We start from the raw sequence: 23249 nt of genomic DNA, 5'->3' as shown, positions 1-23249 counted from the left end.
GTAGATCCCAAGGGAGAAGTTAATGTCATTATTTGCACATGGTGCAAACCAGATGAGCAGAGACGTTGTGAGTTGCCTACAGTAACATTGGCAATGTCCAGACCTTCGATGGCCCCAGGGATTCAGGAGCAGATCTGCAGTCCCCTGGCTCCCACCCCACCTATTGTGAGAGGTGCTTTCCAATGTGTTACTCACAAAACACTAATCCCATTCACATTTTCTATTGCAATAGAAAGTGCTGGTTCTTGCCATTGGATAGGAGGGCATTTGTGACTGTGTCTATATATTTAATGTTTCCCTTGAGAAAGTAATGTCATTAAACTCCTTCAGTGTTGAGTCTTAGCCGTGTACCGCATTGAAATAAAATGACATTCTAAAAAGCTCATTCCAACTTTCCAGCCTCCTGGAGTCAAGCCTAGAGTGGCATAAATCTGCCATGCTGTCTGAGAGAGACTTACTTCTAGTCTTGCAGTGACACAATCTTTTTTACTTATCTGCAAAGATTTCCTTCCTTGCTCTCTTCCCATCCTGCTCGCTGTATCTTTATTTTCTCTTCCTGTGGGCACAGTGCTTAGCTACTGTTTAATTTAAAATAAATAAATAATGCTCCAAGGTATCCATCAGACTCTCCTCTGGATCACTCTTGAAAGGTCACTCCATAATCACATGGCATGTTGAAGTTACCAGAGCCTGCCAACCTGTTTCTTTTATTTATCCTACAGCCTTCACACCAGCAGTTTCTGCCTTTAGTAATTAGATTATCTGCACAAATGGAGTCAATAAGCAGCAGATTTTATGCTGATGTAGGACAAGAACCAGATTCCATATCTTTCTTTGCATTTCTTTTACAAGACAAAGATACCCGATGCTCTTGGAAGCCGGAAGGCCTGTTGGTAGTGATAGCTTACAAACTGCCATTCTGATATACATGCTGATATGTCCAGTTGATTTACTTTAAATCCTTACCCTGCTCCCTCCCAGTATGCCATGCGGTCTTACGCAAAGACTATCCTGTATATTACCTCTTGCTGTTCTAGGGACGAGACTATTAGGGTTCCTTTTTTAATTACCTTGTATTTCTTAGAGTTTAACTTCATTCTTTCATTTGGGCTGTGCTTGAAGCATATCCTGCCTGATGTGACTAAGCTGTTGACTCACTTCTTTTATGGCTGTAATAAAACTAGATCTAATGACCAATGTCTGGATATCAACCACCACCAGCATTTGCAAAAAAAAAAAAAAAATCCAGATTGTTCCTTCTCAAGGTTGTGTGTCCTGGAATAGCATTCACTTAATTTAAAATACCAAGTGAGCATGGCCCAGTTGGAATCACAATTTTGTTTTCTTTTCTAGAGATTATCTGCTTGGCTTTAGCATTATCCTAAACCCTCCATTTCTGAAAGTTTTAAATAGCGTTCTTTTGGAATCTGTCCCTGCAACCATTAGCACTGGTAATTGTCCTCAAAGACTTAATGTAGACAATCAGCCTTGCGCTGGGTCCTAGGGGTTTCATAACTTTATGAATTTACAGCTTGCCTCAATTTTTCCATCCATCTGGTGCAATTTGGGGGCCTCTCAGACCCCAGTGTCATCTCAGGTGGGCTGTTGCCTGTGATTCCAATGTGTTTGTGCCACACAGGGATGGAGAAGGGCAAACATCTAATTTTTGTTTGCAGGTTGCCCCCAGCAAGTTTCCACGACTTAAGGAAGGCTGAGGTGAGCATCTGCATGCGAATGTGGCCCTTGTACTTCTGCTCATGTCTCTGCTGAGTATAAGGTGAGTTTCATGCATGGGAACGTGGTATGAGAGAATGTTTCCTCTCTATATATCCTTGGTAGTTTCTCGCTAGTGGCAAAATAGTGGGCTATTATATGTAGTACAGGGCGTGGATAGGAAGGAGAATCAAGGACCTGGAATTGATTCCCTGGAACCTCCACTATCTGCTGTACTGAGGAAAGCCCATAGTATACCCATTAAGTCTCAGCTCAGGGAAATGATGGGTTTTAGCCCTAAGACATCTGCGATTGTAAGGCTTCCAAATTGAGATTGTATCACAATATTTGATGCTGGAGTCATTCAATTACATAAGATTCTCAGTTTTATTTGAAAGAAAAAATAGGTTTCTGTACTGCACAGCAGCAAAGATTAGCTTGCACACATGAGCTGAAGAACTAGGAAGAGCTTACAGTCCAGGGCACTGAAGAGTCCGATGTTTGTTGTTAACATCTCATGATTTTGGAATCCACCTCATAATAGAGCCAATCTCATAATGGGAAGTTGCTTTCAGTGAATGGTAAGTTTTATTTTTTAAAAAAGCCCCAAACCCAACAACAGCAGTTTCAGCAAATCTGAAGCTTTTTGTGAATTCAGATGATACTCAGCAAATATTTTGGGAGGGAAACTGGAGACATTTGCTTTGGGGAAGCTGAACTACTTTCTCAAGAATTCTAGCTTTTTCTTTGACATGGTGTTTATATTCCGGAACTAAGCTATTATTAAAAAAGTAAATTAAACAAAGAAAATAAAGGAAACAATAGGGAATGATTAAAAAAAATTAGAAGGTGCAGGCATTTTGATTTGACAAATTATACACCCATTATATCCACAACTCTTAATTTGGAGATCTGGCTGGCAAGCTTTTGGTCTGATAGGGATGACTGCTGCAGGGAAAGCTGCCCTGGGAAAACAAATTGAGTCTGGACCTTAAACATGGTGCACTGGTTTGTGTCCTTAGTACCAATGGAGAAAAGTCTAGTGCTCCTCAGGATCTGGGCTCCTCTTTTCTGAAGACAGTAGAAGCTTTTTTGGAATGTCTACAAGTATTATGGACTTCCTTTCCTTTGGCTTTCTTGTCTTGCCACAAACAGTTCACCTGAAAGCTTCACCTTCCTGGGTGTAATCAGCAGGGCATTAAATTACATGTCTAAGACTTGGTTCAAAAGAAGTTTTGAGGTTATATTGAAGCACTTTGTCAAGCCCAGCTCCTCTTCCAACTGCTGCTTCTTGCTGCTTCTCATGTACTTTCCAATGGTCTGTCAGCCCCTGCAGGCTTTAGCCAGGGTTATATTTAGAGTGGGGGGACTGGACCAGGAAGCAGGATTGTGCCCCCTTTCCTGCAGCACAGCTGGTGCTCCTTGGTGTGTGGCGGGGAAGAGACCATGGCACTGTGTGGCTCTGCCAGCACCTCTGTGATGGCATCTACCTAATCCAGCCAGCTAGTAGAAGAGGGGACATCTTTGCTATTTGGTGTGTGTGAGAAAAGCTTTTCTTATCTTTTTTTTTTTTTTTTTTGCCACGATTTTATAGAGCAGAAGGCCTTTGGTGCAGGGATGGTCAGTTTTCTTTTCGTTCAGTGCCCAGTACGAGCTGAGAGCTTCAGACCTCATAGGTGTCGAGTGGTGGCATGATTGTATTAATGAGCTAATGCATATGTTTCCAGTGCCAATACTGGTACATGTTGCTTCAACTCTTATCCCAGGCTTTCTGGAAACATCAGACCCTACCAAACCTGTCTGGAGAAGGATATCCTTTATCTGCATTATTTCATGCAAAATTCAGCCTCTGAGATTCCTTAAAGGAACAAAATGCCAGAGATGAAAACAGGCTCTTGAAAGTTTGGGGGAGGAAATAGCACCCCACCTTCCTCTGATGAAAGCAAGCAACAGTCCCTAGGAGACATCCGAGGATCTGATCCCGCTTAGGGAATTCTGCTTGGGAAACCTTAGGGTCTGGGCTGACCGTTGTATTTCTGCAGCTCTCACAGGGTCCAGGTTTCCTAAAAAAATATGGACTTTTCAGTGGAGCTGAGTGAGGACTTTTTATGCTCGGCTCTAAGAGCAGCACTGGCTTTTGATAAGTGGTTGAGTGCTTTTAAACAATGAAAAATTAAAACAATCATTCAATTAAATGTTAGCAGATGCCCTGAAGTGAACTGGTGTGGCTAACTTTACAGTTTTATTGATGAAAAGGCTTGGAAGTATTTGATCATTCTTATTTCATGACTCTCTCTTGCTTAATATTATCCTTTTTTATAGGTGAGGTGGTTTTAAATCCTGAGATAAATTTTTGCAGCAGCAATACATTTTCTAAAAAAAAAAAAAAAGCAAATCTCCAGGAACAGCTTATTTAGAGTATACTGAGCCAGAGGGGGTTCTTACTCCATTTTTACTTAGAGCAAAATTTTAAAAGGTATTTAGGTGTCTATAGTGGAGACTGGCAACTGGGATTTTCAGGATCACTTAGGCAATAGCCCCCCCGAATACTTTTTGAAAACAGGCCTTTATTTCATATGGAGACAAAAATCCCAATTAATAAGGCAGCCACAGTCTCTTTGCTCCCCTGAGGGCAGGAGCTGCTCTATCTTAGCACCTGCAGGGACTAGCATTGCGTGAAAGCAGGATCTAAGCCACTTTGAAAGAAAAATGCTCCCTTTTAAAAAATAAATATTTTATTTGCCTATTCTTTTGTAAAAACTGAAAACTTCCCTCTCAGCAGACTTGATCCCTAACTCCCTTGAATGTCCTATATTAATTGATACCCAAATATTTTTTTTCCCTCCAGAAGGCCAGAGTTTATTATTTTCTTTTGTTTTTAAACTCTCTAAGCTTTCTGAGTTAAGGGAAAGCGATGAGGAGAAGCCCCAGCCTGGGGATTCTTCATGTTATTGCATTCAGAAGAAGGAAGAGGGAACATAGTTCTGTACTCCGGATTCTAGTATAAAAACAGCTTTGTGAAGAATTCTTAGGTATGGGAAGCCGCCCTGTTTCATTCCCCTGTGAAGTGGAAACAACTTCAAAGTCCTCATTTTTGTCCATTTAATTTTCACCAGCTCTACTGTAGACCCATTTCACTCCTCCTTCCAGCCCAGCTGCATTCGTCCCAGACCAATAGAGCTGTGGTGTTAAGCAGGTCCTGTCCTCCTGAGTTGTCCCTGGAGTACTGCAGCCTTGTACCATGGTGCTGGATGAGCTCTGTCTCAGGAACATCCCCCACCAGCCTCTCCACGTGGTGCAGAACTCGCTATGCCCCAGCTTGTGTCGTGTGTGCTGGAAATGGTTATGTCAAGTTTAATATGCAAAGTGCATCAGGGACACAGGAGGCTACAGCTGAAGGATCAGAGGGCAGCCAACTGGCCTCTTCACTGCCAAAGCTGGACACTAATGAGGTGACATGTCTTAAAAGCAGTTTTTCTTGTCACCAGATTTGACTCTTTGCTTACCTCTTGTCCATCGTGTCATTTGCAGGAGCATTTCCTTGTCATTTCTGTATATACTAGTTCTGCTGTGTTTCTGAATAAACCAGGCAGTAGCTTCACTCCCATTGCAAATGGAGAAGGTGGTGCAAGTACTGAAAAGCAGGAAGAGTGCAAATAATGACTTCCTTGGAAAGGTGAAATGTGGTTTACCTCATTACAGTAAACTAATTAAAGCCAGACTCAAATCTTATCCTTTGGGCTACGCATTGACACCTGGTGATAATACGGCTAAATACACATAAGTCAATGGGAAATAAAAGTCCCTATTCGTATTAATATAGCAGAATGAGCTTTATGTCTTCCTTTTGGGTTTCTAAGACTGACTGTTAACAGTTTGTGGGAAAACAATGCTCCAATGCTTCTACCTGACCTTTCAGAGTAGCACATGGCAGCATGGAGTCAGGAAGGAAATACACAGTTCCAGATGAGAATGTAATTTTCTGGAGGCAAAGCCTGTAAAGATACTGCCTGCTAAAGGCCCACTCAGGTTTTACTTTTCTCTGAAGCTACCTCACACCCCAAAATGCTCCACAGTGCTTCCTCAAACTAGGTTGTCCTCAAAAGTTTCACCATTTTCCCTCACCATCAGATGAGATGGTGACTATAGAGGCCCTGGTTGAGATCTGAAGAGATTTCCCAATCTCTTCTTTGATTTTGTGCCTTCTTTCCCTAAATCTAATGCCACAAATATTTTAGAGGTGCTTCAACAAGTTCTCTGCAGAAGTTGCACCTCTATTCTTGGGCAGCAATTACTCATTATACCTCCTTCTCTCTGTCTCTTGATTTAAGTAGATTTTGCATTGAACCAGTCTGTAATTATCTGTATGTCCATGCTGCAGCATTTGTGGCTTTGGATCCCAAAGGGGTTTTTTAATCTGGGTTGCAATTGCTCATTATTTACTGGTAATAAGCTAGAAATAACTCACCCGTCTGTGTCAGTGTAGGAAAATAAATGAAATGAAGAATGCTGACAAAGCCAACCAGCAGGTTGCATTTTTAAGAATTGCAGGGAGTGTGAAACTGAGTTCTACCTGAGCACAAAGAGCAGCGTGAGAAGCTCTTACATGCCCAGAAGTGTCATTTTAAAGGTACCACTGATATTACTTGCTTCTTACCTATGCTACTGCTTAGCAACTGCACATTAAAATGTCCCAAAATTCAGTGTTAAGCTGAAAGAGGAGAAACAGAGATGATAACTTCAAAGTGGGAGGCATCGGTACCTTAGGCATCAGTTTGAAAACCCCGTGAGGAGGACCATATGTGATGCTCCAGTCATCTAAGGCCAGATGATCAACCCAGAAGCCACCTCTCACACCTAAACTGGATTCTTAGCAGATGGAAGAGACAAATCCACCTTCTCATCAGGCTGGAAATCATTCGCAAGGCTAGTCCATGGCAGCTGTAAAGCTGTTGTAGTCCCTGGTGTGGTGTCAGCTGGGGCTCTGAAAAACTGGCTTCAGTGATGGCGGACCCTGATGAGCTCTAATCCATGCCAAGCCAGGACAAAATTAACCAAGGAAAATGAGGATCTAAAAGACAGTGCAAGGGGACTGGCTGCTGCAGGCTTGCAGGAGGGGTTGCTTAGGATTTGTGCTGCTCCTCTGAGGGCTATTGAATTACAGGTGAACTGGAAATCCCTTGCTCTGTTCACTAGATGTTCTCCCAAGGGATCCGTTCTGCATAGGTAATTCTTTGGTTACTATTTGTCACAGAAATGTAATAACATCATAGAAGACATGAAGAATACACTGAGTTGGCTGTGTTTGGGGAATTACAGTTCTTAACATCTTAACATCACTTGGGATCTGATCCTGCGAGGAACTGAAACACTCCTCTAAGGCAAAATGAAAGATTCAACATGAGATGTGGAGTCTGAAATTAACTATTCTGATTTGGTTTTGAACTCTTGAACAAACCCTTTGAAAACATCAATCAGAACTTTGATTTTGACAGAGCATTATTCAGTATAAAACTGTTGAACAAATTCAAGTAGGAATGGTTTGTTTAAAGAATTTCTTTCAGAGGTGCCTGAAGTGGACGAATACCTACAAACTCTGCTAAGCAGCACAGTATGATGTTCATGATAGGACTAAGATATTATGTGTTACATACTTGAAGTTATTTTCTCAAAGGCTTTTAAAATGAAGGACTGTGTATTAAAGAAGAAAAGTGTGGAACTTGTTCAATGAAAAAAAACAACAACTGTAAAGTGGAAGTGTGCCTTCATCACAGCAAAGGTTAATTGTCAAAAAGGGTGGCAGTTATGAATTACATCATGGTAAATTGGAAACATCTGAAAATACTGTGTGAGGAGGTTGGGTGGTAAAAAAACCTGCCAAATGGCAGACAGGGAAAATTTAAGGTGAAGAGAAGGTGAGCATCGCAGAGTGCACGAAGTGTAAATCACCACTTTTTTTCTGATTAGAAATACATCAGCTAAATAAAATTAAGAAGCATCACTTGTCTGAGTCAGAGTCTGAAAAAAGTTATAAGAAAAAAGATTTTCAAAATGTTTACAAACCACAGGGGAATGTAAATCCCACTTAAGTTTCACAAGCTCAGAGACACTGGTTTGGACTCATATTTTTGTGAATACTTTGTACATATTTTCATAGTGTCCCATGTTTTTTTCTCCTTTTTTGGAATGGTAGCACTGATTTCTGTGTTCAGCAGAATAGATTTTAAAGAATCTTTCAGTGAATGAGAGTGGTTAAACATATATTTGTTGCCACGAAGTTTTTAGTTACTAAAAATGAATCCACATGAGAAGACATTCCCTAGCTCAAGCATATTAAGGGAATTTTGCACCTATCTGGATGAACAGATTTTTTTTAGTTCAATTCTGATCATGCTGAAGATCAACCTGTGTCCATAAGTGATTGCAGCTCTTATGGAAAAAGTTCTTTATCAAAACAAGACGTTACTACACAGGGGAATGCTGTGGTGGCTTGTGAGGAGTCAGAGGACAACTTAAGTCCCAAACCTTTCTCATCTCTGTGATGCATTCCATATAATTAACAGGAATGAAGAAGAGACTGGAAGCAGAATCCTCCTGAGCAGAGCATAAGGTAAAATGGTCTCTGTGTACTTATTGAATCTAATAATTTACATCTCATTGAATCCAATAAAGTTAGCAGTTTATCACATTAAGATTACATTAAGTTGGCTGTCTTCAGCGAGGCTGAATTATTGCTGGAGGGGACATGACAGCTCTGTGCTTGGGGCTTTTTTATTCCCCAAGTAGAAGGTCTGACTTTGGCTGGGACATGCAACAAGAAGAAAAAAAAGGCTTTGCGGAGGCCACCTTGCCTGATGTAGCTCCATGTCTTACTTGCTAGTGATGGAAAAAAAGCTGTGGGCTGTCAAAAGGAGAGGCCTCCACATTTGCATCTTGTTTACACTCAGTCACTGAAATATCACTGAAATCAGAAGGTTTGTTTCAAATTATCTTCCTTGCAGCTGAGTTTCAGTCAAGTCCTTTATGTGTGGTTTTATGATAGAAGGCTCTTGTTAGCCAGGTGTAGGCGGATGGCAGCAATAGTAGTTGTATAATGCCACTTTATCTTCACCTATTGAGAATACAGTGTGATATGTTTGTTACCGGAATATTTTGAAAATCAGAACCTTAAGTTGATCAGGTGTAATTAGAAGGAAAAACCTGCAAAGTGTCTGGTTTCCACTTGATTCAGAAATGGCCCACTGGCCACAGAAACGTACAGCAAGAGTGAGAGACAGTTAATCTTAACGCTGAGAAATGGAAGTTACAAAATGAGATATTTTGTGTAGCCCAGTTACAATATCCCAGATTGTACTAAAAATACCAAGTGTTTTTGTAACTATTGCTTACGAGGCAAAACCAAATTACTGTGCTCTTTTTTTTTTTTCTGTAAGTACCCAGCCTGTAAACTGGAATGAGCTTGAAGAGAAGAGGGCTCTGTAGAGGTGACTGCTGCCATATAGATTTTTATGGAGAATTTTGTCTCTGTGGTGGAACACTGTTGGATGGTTTTACAGTTCTGGGGAAAGGCTGTTGTTATTTCTTCAAGACCTTCATATAAATGCCTGGGTCTTTCTGGTGCTGCCTGCCATGGTGTGTGCGTAGGGCAGACCTGAGAGCCCTGCCTGCGGGGCAAGCACCCTGAGGGGTAGGTGGAGGCTGGCCGTGCTGGGTGAGTGCAGCTGAGAGTTGGAGCAGTGTCTCTTGACCTCCTGGGGTTTTTTGTCTTGTGCAAGGATTGTCTCCTATGCAATCAATAGCATCCGACCTTATGGACCTACTGGTGCTGTCTTGACCTAATCAGTACAGGTATGGTTATTGTCGGTCCCGTTGCCTCAAAGGGAGGCTGACCCATGCCAGAGTCCACTTCAGACCCACTTTTCCTACTCTGTGTTCTATTTTGCTTGGGAAGAAGTGGATTGAAGGGAGATGTGTTCCTGCCATACTGAAACACGAACATTTCAGCTATAAGAGAAAAAAATGAAGAATGTAGCAGCTGTAAGATAGTTACTGTATATAATGCAAGGTGTAAAGACAAATATTTTCATTGGAAGTAGGCTTCTAAATAGCTTTTTTTCTTCTGGATTGCAGCTGCTGATTGCACAGTGTCATAAAGCCTGTTGGTCTGATCCTCCATTTTCTCCCTGCTCTGCAGTTTTCTCACTACTTCACAGCCCGCTCACATTCTGCTGAGTAGTGTGCAGAGAAGGGGTTTAATATTTTTTTTAAACAGCTGCTGGGCAATTGATCTAAGATTACCAGTATCCTGAAAATTGGTTGTCATTATTTAAACATCAGATAGAGACTTCTTTTGCCCAAGGGCCTGGGCCAAATAAATATGGTTTTGCTGGAAAATGGTTTTATAATAATAATTTGAACATGAGCTGAGGAGAGGGGAAGGTCTTCATCTCACTGCCCATATCTCATTACAACTTACCCCTGTGCAGTAATATGGGAATCATCGGGAAAGGCAGCTCGATTTCTATCAAAGACTGGGTGGGTGTTATTTTTCTCAGGGCTTGCAATAGCTGTAAACTGATTAGGTTTGTTTTAGAATAGGCTGGATGAAATAGGATTCCAGAGAAGCTAAATAAAAATCCAGGTATTCCTAAATGATAATCTGGGATTACTAGAAAGGCACTTAAATATGTACAGCATTTTCAGAAAGGGCTACGAAGATGATCAGGGGACTGGAGCCTCTCCCTTATGAGGAAAGGCTGAGAGACTTGGGTTTGTTCAGCCTGGAGAAGAGAAGACTGAGGTGGGATTTCATCAATACCTATAAATATCTAAAGGGTGGGTGTCAGGATGATGGGACTAGGCTCTTTTCAGTGGTGCCCTATGACAGGACAAGGGGCAACGGGCACAAGTTGGAACACAAGAAGTTCCACTTCAATATGAGAAAAAATGTTCTTCCCTGTGAGGGTGCCAGAGCAGTGGCACAGGCTGCCCAGGGAGGCTGTGGAGTCCCTTCCCTGGAGACATTCAAACCTGCCTGGATGCGTTCCTGTGCCCCCTGCTCTGGGTGTGCCTGCTCAAGCAGGGGGGATGGACAAGATGATCTCCAGAGGTCCCTTCCAACCCCTACCATTCTGTGATTCTGTGATTCTGGGTGCAGGTTTTTAGTAATTCCCTATTTCACTTCCGGAACTATTAAAAGTCAGTGAAGTTGCCTTTTAATACTGACCCAGTGTTCATGTCTGCATTTAGCCCAGCGTGCGTAATTATGCACTGTGCTGTATCTAACCTCATTTTCTAGAGCCCTCTGGACAATCGGACTGCAAGCCTTAAATGAGCTTGACTTTTTTTCCTCAACTGCTATCTTACTTGTAATCAAGTAACACTTTTAGTCCTTGCAAAGACCTTTCAAGTTTTCGGAAGGGTTCACACCTATATTAATTCAGCCAGACGTTGGTGCAGAACTGGGGCTGCAGGCACACATGCATATTGAAGCTTGGCTGGTTTAACAAAGGTGACTTTGAACTACCACTGTGCTCCAGTAATTGTGAGATTGGTGAGCTCTGAAGTAAAACTGGAAGGGAAACTAGATTATATCTGGGCAAGATATCTTTTCTTTGTCATCATTTATATGTTTCTGAGACAGGGGCACCATTAACACTTGCAGCTGATTTTATGTAAAGACTCATCCAGTCACTGCATTAGTCTTGCTATTTTTAAGCCTGACTTTTACCATCACAAAAGAGATTTAATGCACTAACGAATGGAGTTGCTGTACTTAAGATTTGGCCAAGGAGCAGCTGGGCAAAAAGACTAAGTAAAGTCATCACATAGGTAAAGATGGTTTTACGCTGCTATTTTTGCTCTTTCGCTGGGTTTATACAACAGTGAACGCAATTAATTTAGTGGCTATATTCCAAATTATATACACGTTACTCTCAGTGAAATAATAGAAAATACTCAAAAGCATTGTTTCAGTGATTTCTCTTAGTGAGCAGTTTAAAATGACTGTTGCATTTGGAGTAGATGGAAAATCCAATTTCCAAGGCTGGGAAAGTACTTTATTTTTTAAAATCGGGCATGTTTATTAAACTCATAAAAGTTAATGGAAACAACAAAAAGCCAATAAGATCCAGGGAAGAAATAACAAAGTTCCTCTCCTTAATAAAACTACCTTTGCCTGGGATGGCATTTTCTGTTCCTCTCTGCAGTGAGCCAGCCAGACCTGGCACCGGGGGGAGGAAGGCTGAGTCAGTGGCAGGACTCGGAGGTATTATTCAGGACAGAGTAACCCTGAAAAACCTCTCAGAAGCCATGGACAGCTGCTCACCCTCAAAGTCAGGGATCTGCAGAGTTGCTCATGCGTTTCCAGGAGCGCGTGTAAGCCCACCTCTTAGCCAGGCAGTTCCTGAACCTGGGCTAAGAGTTGGGATTTTCAGCAGTGACAGAGCTGCCTTGCCTCTGCTCCCAGGCAAATCTCTGTGACTTCGAAGGGAATAGTGAGGCCGGCGTGTCCCGCCCTGGGGACCTGCCTCCCTGGCCAGGCAGCGAGGGAGTGGTGGGAGCCGGAACCTAGACCCCCTCCTTTGCAGCCACCTCTGCAGAGATGCTTCCTCGTGTCACCTTCACTGGAGTCCCTAGCTAAGGATGGGATTAACCCAACAACAGAGCGCACACTAAAGTTTTAGCCTGTTTCCAAGGCTGAAATTGTATTTTATGCAAACAGATGCTATGATCCTGCTGAGGCACTGGCCTTCAGGAACGATTAACAAGTACGATTCCCACTTATTTTTGAACTGCAGTAGAGGGAACAGTTTGCTGGTTATTTGCTCTATTCTGCTTGGTTTTAGGGTTTTCTTGCCACCTGTTAGCACCTACCACAAACTTGGCAAACAACCCAGAAAACAAAACAGACGGAGTCACTCTCTGGTAGTAATGGAAATGGCTGAGGGAAGGCTCAAACCAGAGCCAGGTTATGTTACAGAAACAAGGACTTCTGTTAAGCAGGGAAAGGGCTCTCTTATTTCTCTGCAGAGTAAATAGTCTGAATTACAAGGAGGAAGCGCATCTTCTCTTAGGCTTATAAAGAAGACATCATTAACCATTTGGATCACAAGAAGCAAGGAAAGGGATGTATTTAATGACTCTGCATTAGAGCTGTAGAAGATTAATAGATGCCTTGGAAATAGATGACATTTGGGTTAGAATATCCTTCAACAAAGAGCCCAGCTGTGACCCTGTTTCTCTGTAGGGCTATTCTCATTGCCAGGTGCCCGCCCCTGACGAGAGAGCAATGACTGCTGGGCTGCCAGTCGGGCTGGATGGCGAGATGCTGAGTGAGCCCCAGTTAGGAGAATGTGCAGCTTTATTCCTTTTCAATTAACGTCATCATGTATAAATCTACTGTGGGACTCCAGTGATAAAACTGATGTGCACCACTCCAGCGCAATAAATCTTTGGGCTCTGGCTGTGGGGATGCCAAATCCACTCGTCAGCTTGTTATTCTTGAGCCCATCAATTGTGTGGTAGTTGTTGCTGCAGTCTGAACACCATTGTTTTGTGCAGAGGCTGAGCTCTGCCTGGGCAACTGAAAACATGCTTTAAGTGTGAGGCTTGGGTTTTGCTTTTCTACACGTTCTTAGTTTTCTATAATAGAACATGTCCCCGTAATAATTTTAAGAGCCTGCAATTCACTTCCCTGCCCTAAATTGACAACTTTATTTTTCAGTTTTCAACATGTGTTTGTGTATCTGTGTGCACAGTGCGTGTATGTGTTGGGGACTTTATAGCTGCAATCAGGTAACTTCCCAACCTAAATGATTAATTTCTACTGGGGTGGTTTTGCACCAGCGTTTCTGATTTTGGGGTGAATCTAGGCAGAATGGACTCGGGTCTCTCTGCTCTCTGTGTATTTCTATAGGACCTATTGCACGAAGGATATGTTCACGGCTGGGGCTCCTGAGTATGCCCAGGCTACAGGTACAAACAATTTTAGTTAATCCAGTCATGGACCAAGGTGTAGCTCAAAGTGGTGAAGTCTCTCAGCCTTGGGTTCAAAGAGGTCCTCTGCTCTGAAGCTTTCTGGCAGTAGAGAAGTTGAACATTATCTTTCTTTAAATACGTCACATTATTTTGCCCAAGGCCTTGGTATTTTGTCCAGCTGGTATCAGGTTTAATACAGCACATCAGACTGGCTGACCAAACTATTTGCAAAAGCTATGCAGTTCCTAGTGATGGACCATTTGGGGCTTATTCTCATCACAAGCTTTTTTATCATTATTCTTGAAGTAGAAGCCTGCCACAAATAATGTATGTAGTGTCTGGCATGAGCTAACTAATGGCCTGCTGGCAGGGCAGCTATTTTGCTACCTACAGTACTTTGTACTTGAATATTCTAGTGGGATGGGAACTATGTAATGCTAACTGTAGTAATGATGGGCTACCTGCACAAGCCTATATATATGTCCCAGAAAACTGCTCCCTTTGGTTCTCATTTGTTCTTTAAGCACCATATATTACATAGGCTATAGTAACACCACAATATAATATTAGAAAAATTAGGGTGAAATGGAAAAAGAAAAATCAAATGCATAAAACTGCACATAAATCATATTACTCCATTTTTTCAGAACACCTTTATTTCTTGAAGAGAAGATGAGGGGCTGTGAGAGTTGAAATTTCCTTTCCGAGCAATCCTTATAATTATTTATATTACATCATGACAGCAGTCTCACTAAGGAGTGCTGTCTTTATGGTGGTTGTACAGTGGCATGAAAGATGATGTACTGCTACAGGAGAGCTGTGACAATGTATTATAGTACCTGGAGAGCTAGGGAAGTGAATTGGGTTTGGGAAGCTTGTGAAAATGGTGTGAAAGGGAAAAGACCCAGGGAAAAATTATTTTAAAAGAAGTGGATTTTTTGCATTTGTTCACTGGCTATTTAGTTTTTTTAAAAATAACAACCAACTCCATGGCTGAGCAAGCAACACCAAAACGTTCAGTACGATTTGTCATTACAGTGTTGGATCTGCACCTCTTCCTCCCTCACTTCTCCTTTAGCTATAAAAGTGAAAAAATCCCTGTAGATTCTCTCTTTAAATGTGACAAAATTTGAGCAGCTGCAGGGAAAGAGTTTTGCTGAAATCACCCATTGCTATTTCTCTATAAGTATCATTAGGTTTCAGAAATTACTTCTCTATGTAAAAGGGAAAAGGAACATGATTTTTTGAGTAAGGATATATGAGTGTAACATATATGTGTCACATATGAGTGTTTATGATTATGTTTATGTTATATGTTACCTGCATTATAATTCACATATTTTAATTTTTTGTGTTCATAAGACAACTGAACAACCGAATAGCAAGTTATCATGCCGATAATGTCTTCCTTCTCCCATCTATCAGAGAATAATCTTTTTTTCTCTATATAGTCCAAAGTAAATATGATTGAACAATTCATATAATATATTTGCACATGGAATTTGAATCTGCTCAAGCTCATGATGCACAAGCAATCAGGCTCATAAACTTTCTGAAATTTTCTGCTAGTTTCTGCATGTATTTAGCCCACTTAACTTGGGATCTGCATTAAAAGCTAAATGCTTCAGAAGCTACCATCACTATGTAATGTGTCAGAAGGCTGGGGTTGTTAATGGTCTTGCTGTATTAAGATAAAATTGAGCCAACACAGAATTTTCCAATTTTTGTTTAATTACCCGAGTCACTTTTTAATAAATTAGGAAGTTGTTTCACTTCTTGTAAACATGTCTATTTGCATGAAGCTCCTTTTAGCTCAAGCAAATCTGTCAAACCATCTTTCTTGCTTGAATTTTGGGTGTCCCTTTTTATCACTGTCAGGATGATGGAATTTAAATTGGTTATTAAAAACAACACCCTTAAGGATCTTATTTGCTTTTAAGAACCCTGAAAATACAAGTTCAATTCAGACCTGCCAGTTAGAAAGTCATTACAGTTTCTGAAAATGTGAGAGGCACCACTAATGAGAATAACGCATCTGCTCTCTGATATCATGGAGGTGGGCTTAGCATTTTGAAAATGCTCTGAAAACACTCTTTTTAAGATACTCATCAGGCAGGAAAGGGAGAGAAAGAGCAGGCATCATTTTGGACACATTTTGTTTCCAGTCTTATTTTTGGTTCTTTTTAGTTGCTATTTATTCTCAGCTATTGTAATAATTCCATACTTAATAAGCACCTACATAACCCAATACGTATGTAAACATAAATAAATAAAATATTGATGTTAACTGGAAATGCTGTACTGCTGCAGGAATAAAGTAAACTATTTTTACTTCTCTGAATAACAACTTAAATTATAGATCAGATAATTATACCATGTGACTGTGGGAAATAATAGGCTGAAACATAACCAAAACAAACCAGATGTGTAGAGGAAGTAGCCTTACACTATGCACTAGCTTTAGATGGCATTAACTGTGAGCTAAAGAAGAAGGTTCAGGTTTTGCTGATGACAACTAGGCAAATAATATTCGTTGCCTGGGCTGCATCTAATCATAGCTGGTCATAAGAGCCTGTGGTTTCAATGCTATGCAGCCTAACAGATTTAAAAGGGGTTTTGGTCCAGGAATTTTAATTCAACCTCCTCCAGAGTCCTAGAAAATTTGAAAAAGGCATTTACATTTGGTTTTACATTTGAGACGTAGAGATTTCACTAACAATTCTGCATCATATGTTTTTTAACATGGGTATGATCTTTTAAAAGAATGAATTGTGTTTTGGCAATATTTTAATGAACACTTTCTTGTAGTTGGGTGGACTATTGGCAGGTTTTAAATGCAGGTGAGCTTCAGAGCCTTGCCAAAATAGCACATTACTGATTTTTTCTCCTTGTCCTTAAATGATGAACTCTCCAAAATGCCTGAGAGAAAAGACCAGAGTTACAGCATGCCAAAAACATCTGGCAGAAAATGGAGGAAAGCATTCTGTATAGGTGAGGTGTTTGCACTGGTAATTCCTTATCACTGAATATTCTTAGTTACATTAAAGCAATTCCTGATGGATCTCAACTGCAGCAATGCAGGTGTGCTCTGATGGCTCCCAAAAGCCGAATCTTTCTGCTGACTTCATTGGTACACAGCTGAGCTGCTCTGGAGGAAGGGCCATCTCTCTGCTACCCAGGCCCCAAACCAGTGTCAGTTCAGAGCATTGGGGTGGCCATTATCTGCAGATGGGAAGGATCCAGCACCTCAGCTTCTCTGATATAACATTTGCACTAATTTTTACTTCACGCTTACAACCAGCATTTGGTAACTAATAATAATGATCTTGTCTGCAAGATGCCAAGGGAGCCAAAAAACCTGAAAGAGCGAAGCTCTTTGAAGTGGTAACCCAGACGCTCATTAAATGCCCTTGTTGGGTTTTCATCCTTCCTCTGGACCTCTGTCTGCAACTGCTCAATTGTTTCCATTTCTTCCAGATGCGCTATTTCATTACGATGCCTCCTGGATTAGATAGAAGAGCAATAATAAGTTTAATTGTTTAATCATTGATGAGGTCAGGCTAAATTAGACATGAATTCAGTTATGTAATTCTGAATATAATATTTTGAGATTGAACTGAGAACGGAGCTGGTCCAAAGCTTGGGCAAAGGAAGCAGGAGCCAGGACTGGCAGGCTGCAAGGGATACTTCTCATATAGGGCAGCAGGGAATGGGCTGTAGGGAGGGATGGAAAGAGCTCAGTCCTGCTCCCAGATCCCACAACCCTCTCCCAGGGGAGAAGGGAGGAGTGGCTGGCTTCATCCTTTTCCCCATTGTCCCTGCAGCAGGAACAGAAACCTCTCGTTTTTGTCCTCTCCTGGCTGTGTCCTTTCCCTTCACCTCACCACAGAGGGTGCCAGCAGACAGTGCCTGGCTGGGCGTAGGACTACAACAGCACAAAATGTCCCATGCCTGGGACAGTGGGGAAGGAAGAGGAGGATCTGGAAACAGGGAAGGGCTATGCCTCACTCATTTCCAAACCCTTCAGCAGCCCCCTCCAAAAATCCTACTCACTCCTCCCAGCCCTCCTCTCCCAACATCTTCCTAAACCTCCTGGCATCTTCCCTCCTGCTCTTGCCACCAACTCTCACTTCCTTGCTCATCCTCACTGTCACATCCCGACTTCGGTGGATCTTCCAGCGAGATATCTCACCCCACCCACCTCCTGCCATTCTCTTCCTGCCACCAATGCAAAACCGAATTTTGCCTCCATTGCTGGGATGTATGGAGGTGGCATTGATCATGATGTCCAATGGGTCAGTGCTGTGGTGACAAGAGATTGTTGGGACAGGGGTTCAAAACAAAGTCTGTGCCTCAGATTAACTAGGTGCGAGCCTTACTGCAGCTGCCTGTGCTTAGATTGCAACACTTACCCAGGCAAATCAATAATGTCTAGTGGGGGATGATACCCTAGTGTGGATACCAATAAGTAACCTGGTGGCATCGTAAATGAACAAAAGAAATCTGCATATATCAGCATAACAATGTAGACATAGATTTACATGAATTTATTAATTTGATTCATAAGAGCATCCTATATTCTACTCCCCATTTTTATTGCCTCTTGTATATACTCATATGCTTGAGTTTGCTTTGCTATGAAGGAAAAATAATAAAAGATGAACCTGCAGGTATTGTTGTTTATAGCTCTCATATATCTTTGCAAAGCAAAACTGGTTATTAGAAAGCCTGGCTACAGAGCAACATTATCTGCAGCATATAAGATGCTTTTCCAAACAGTGTAGTAAATACACAGAGTAGTCACACCCCAGCTGTTCCCTGGCATTAATGAACTAACACAAAGCTAAGAATCTTCTCAGTCTAAAATCCAGTATTGCAGATTTACAGTGCTACTCTTGAAATAATTGAGTAACGTGCTGGGACATTTTCTAACATGGTTTTACAACCATAAGTAATTGCAGTGAGTTGATGCATCAGCTGGTGCAGCTCAGGACAGCTCCACTGAAATCACTGAAGTGATTTCACAGCTTCCTCCAAGCTCAAGATCGGTGCATCCCTGTGAGAAAGAAGTCACGCAAAAGAGCCAGGAGACCAGCATGGATGAGCAAAGAGCTTCTAGAAAAACTCAAATGGAAGGAGGAGGTTTACAGCATGTGGAAAAAGGGACTGGCCACTTGGGAAGAATATAAGAACATTGTCAGGGTAGGCAGAGACGCAACGAGGAAGGCCAAGGCCCACTGGGTACTAAATCCGGCAAGGGATGTCAAGGATAACAAGAAGGGCTTCTTCAAATACATCAGTAGTAAAACAAAGGCTGAGGAAACCATGGGCCATGGGTCTGCTGCTGAATGAGGTGGGTGCCCTGGAGACACAGGATGCAGAGATGGCAGAGTTACTGAATGACTTCTTTGCTTCAGTCTTCACTGCTAAGGCTGGCCCCCAGGCATCCCAGCCCCCAGTGGAGAGAGAGAAAATTCGGAGAAAGGAGGACTCCCCCTTGGTTGAGGAGGATTGGGTTAGAGATCATTTAGGCAAACTGGATCCTCACAAATCTGTGGGCCCGATGGGATGCACCTGTGAGTGCTGAGGGAGCTGGCAGATGCCATTGCTAAGGGACTGTCCATCATCTTTGAAAGGTCATGGAGGACAGGAGAGGTGCCTGAGGACTGGAGGGCAGCCAATGTGACTCCAGTCTTCAAAAAGGGCAAGAAGGAAACCGTGGAAACTATAGGCCAGTCAGCCTCACCTCCATCCCTGGAAGTTGATGGAACAGTTCATTCTGGAGGTCATCTTCAGGCATGTAGAGGAAAAGGTTATCAGAAGTAGTCAGCATGAACTCAGCAAGGGGAGATCATGCTTGACCAACCTGATAGCCGCCTTTGGTGGTGTCACTGGCTGGGTAGATGAAGGTAGAGCAGTGGACGTTGGTTACCTTGACTTCAGCAAGGCTTTTGATGCTGCCTCCTAGCCTGGAGAAAAGACTGAAGGGGGATCTTGTTAATGCTTATAAATGTCTAAAGGGTGGGTGTCAAGGGGATGGGGACAGACTCTTTCCAGTGGTGCCCAACGGCAGGACAAGGGGCAATGGGCACAAGCTGGAACACAGGAAGTTGCACCTGAATGTGAGGAAAAACTTTACTCTGAGGGTGCCAGAGCAGTGGAACAGGCTGCCCAGAGAGGCTGTGGAGTCTCCTTCCCTGGAAATAGTCAAAACCCACCTGGATGCAGCCCGGTGCCCCCTGCTCTAGGTGTGCCTGCTCAAGCAGGGGGGTTGGACAAGATGATCTCCAGAGGTCCCTTCCAACCCCTACCAGTCTGTGATTCTGTGAAATAATTCCTGTATTAGAGTTGCCTGGTTATTTGCAGGAATTCTTGACTCATTCTGTGCAGATCTAAGTGTAAGTTAAGGGTCTTCCTGTACGATGAAAATATTCTATAGTTGGTAGGTTAGCACTGACCTAATAACAGAGATCCTTATAGGCAGGTTTATGTGTCTATATGTTGATATATTTACCTTTTCAGTTGGATATGTGATGTTAGTTGGATGCTAAATATTATTTCAGGAGATCAATAAATAAATTGTGATACCAAATATTCATTAAAATTATTAAGGTAACCTGTAAACATGGATCTATTCTTCTACCACTAGCTAGGAATGGAGTCTAATTTTAATTGGGAAAACCTATCTCGACAGAGAACCCCAGCATGCAGTGATGTGAACTGTGATGATTTGCTGGATTAAGGTAGCATCAGAGATTAAATTCAAGATCACTTTGTGCTATACAGCAAAGGTGGCTGTGTTTTTTGGAGTTACCTGTATCTGTAGCTCTCAGGCATAGTTGTATATACGGTATTAATTAAAAAATGAGAATCACGTATAAAGAAGTACTTTTAGATGTATATCCTTTGGTGGGGCTTACAGGGCTGTAGCCTACCATTGGGTACAGAGCACTTTGAAGCATACTGCGTGTGGTGTTATGGGGAAGGATGCTCTGTGTGCTGTCCCGATCAGGATCACAGGTGTATCAGAGTTGTTCCTATTCCCAGCAGTAACATTTATGAAGACCTTTGCAAATTTGAACTCACTTGTCCTTGCATCACCCCTGAAGTAATATTATATCCATTTTACAAATGGGAAGCTGAAGCGCAGAGAAACGAGATGACTGTCTCTAGCCTCATCCTCAATCAATGTGTATCAAATTAGCTTAATGTTCATCCAAGTGCTCAGATTTGTCTAGAAGAAAGTGTGATCATCACCAGATAATGTCATTCACTTGTCATTATGGTCAAAACGACTAGACAGCATAAAGATATGTTGCTGCTTGTGCTGAGAGCCAAGTCACTCAAGTTGTGTATTTCAATGATAAAGTTTCACCCTATGAGTGGTCAGGTTGCAATCAGGTTCTGCTCCCCAGCTTTCCACTGAGGACATTATCTGCTATCTCTGTTCTCCCCATTAGGTACTATTAACATAGTTTAATATAAGTATAATAAGACTCTCTTTTGAACTATGAATGCTATTTTCTGTAAAACAGCAGGCAGGCTCCCCAGTTCTTACATCCTGTACAACAGATAGATAAGTAAATGCGGTCACTCCCAGAAGGTCACCTCTGGTGAATGCATGACTTTGCCTGCTGGGACAAGGAATAATGTGTGTCCTAATAAAAGGAATGAAGAAATGAGAAGAAAAACTCATTTTCAAATCAGAGATTCTGGCTACAAAGCAATTATTCTACATACTTATAGAAAAGTAACTCCCTACAGACTATGATTTTTTGCAGCACTTTGGGCCATAGAGGCACTGCATACTTTTGTGGCCCTGTGCTTGTAAAGAAAATATGTTAGCTAATCTCATTCAAATTAGCTAATCAGTTAATCTCATTCTATTATTTAGAGTACGTGGTCCCAGCACCACAGACACACCAAAAAGCACCTGAAAGTACCTACAGCTGCTTTCAATGCTGACAAACTCCTTTTAGAAATGTTTGGATGGGTAGTGATTTCCTTTCACCTCTTATAATCCTCCATGGACTTCCACAAAGATGACATTTTGAACACTAGACATCAAGAATGATGGGTCAGATGTGTATTTGTGTTAGACTATAAGTTTTTAGAGACTTACTGAAGTTTGTGGAGCTGCCTGTAATACTGCATGTTCTGCCTGTAGATTTGTTACCAGACTCTTTGTATAATGACAGCCACACTGTTTGCATGTTATGCTGAAGACAGAATAGGCAAATCCCCTGTTCAGCAGTGAAGGGGGTTTGTTCCTCTGCAAGGGTTAGCTCTGACTAAGCCGTATTTTGTTGTTGAGCTCATACCTGCAAATGGGAGAGTTTACGTGAGTGGGGAAAAAAGGGAACAACGAGTATCTAAGAAACTGCCACAGCAGAGGATGAGACAAAAATTCATCCAGAACCTACTAGGAAGTAGACTGAAACCTAGTTGCCAGTGTGTAGGTGGTTGGGTGGCTGCTGAAAAGACAGGCATTCACTTAGACTGGCTACAACAGTCATGATCATTTGTTCTATGTTGTTTCCACTATTGCATTTAAACCAGGTTGTTGTTGTTTTTAATTCTGAGTCCTCTAAAATGTCAACTGTCATGGTTCCAAATGGGAAAATGCCAGGGAGGACAAACTCAACCTGACGTATCTCTCGTAGCTGAGACCAGGGTAGAAAGAGTCTCAGGTAAAGGCTAGTGAAGAGATTGGAGAGGGGAAGGGTATTGCTATTCTTGAAATGTAGACTATGTATGTCTTTTTTAGAGTATTTTAGGAGTTCTACTTGAGTGCTCCATTCTTTGATACCTGTGTATGTTGCCATCTCTTCATAGAGCTGTGTGCTTGATGACCCCTTTGTCAACACCAAGGCATGTCCCACAGCATATTTGTGATCCCAGTGAAATGAGTGGAAGGCAACTTAACCTACTCGCCTTTCTCTTGATGCATTGTTTTAAGTTAAATTCTGATAAAGACCCTTCTCAATGCTACCTGGTGGCTCTGAAATCTGTGCTCCTTGGTCAGATTAAATGTAAGTGCAGAAGTCTACGTCTTCTCACTGCTTGTATTATGTTTCTCTGCAATTAGATGCTCCCCCAGCATCCACTAGGGCAGACAGGTCTCAGTTTACCTTGTTCAGGAATACTTTATGTTCTCAGTTAAGCCATTCGTGTGGTGAAAAGTTTGTATCCTCTTTTTGAGTGTAGTGAATAGACTGTGCAGTAGTCTATTGAAGGAAGAGGAATTTGTGTCTTTCATTAACTTCACTACCAGAGCATTACATTCACTACAGTTTAAACAGTATTGAGTAACAGTTAGTGTGCACAGGCACACAGATAGCTGGCTGTGCCAGGCTGGTGTAGGATGGATGAGTGGGCTGTGTTTATGCTGTTGCTCTCACTGGGTTTCAGATGGCTGTGAAGCTCCAGCATGTGGGGAGCATCACTTCAGCACTGCAAGCTGTCCCTTGGGAGGCTGTGGGATATCACAGATATCTCCTGGCTCCACAAGAAGGGACTATGTACTGCTCTGTATCTTTGACCCAAAGGATTGCTTT

This window comes from Phalacrocorax aristotelis, chromosome 10 (genome assembly GCF_949628215.1).
Source record: "Phalacrocorax aristotelis chromosome 10, bGulAri2.1, whole genome shotgun sequence".
In the NCBI taxonomy this organism is placed as follows: Eukaryota; Metazoa; Chordata; class Aves; order Suliformes; family Phalacrocoracidae; genus Phalacrocorax; species Phalacrocorax aristotelis.
The sequence above is the reverse complement of the archived record's forward strand: the minus strand, read 5'-3'. Positions refer to the sequence as shown.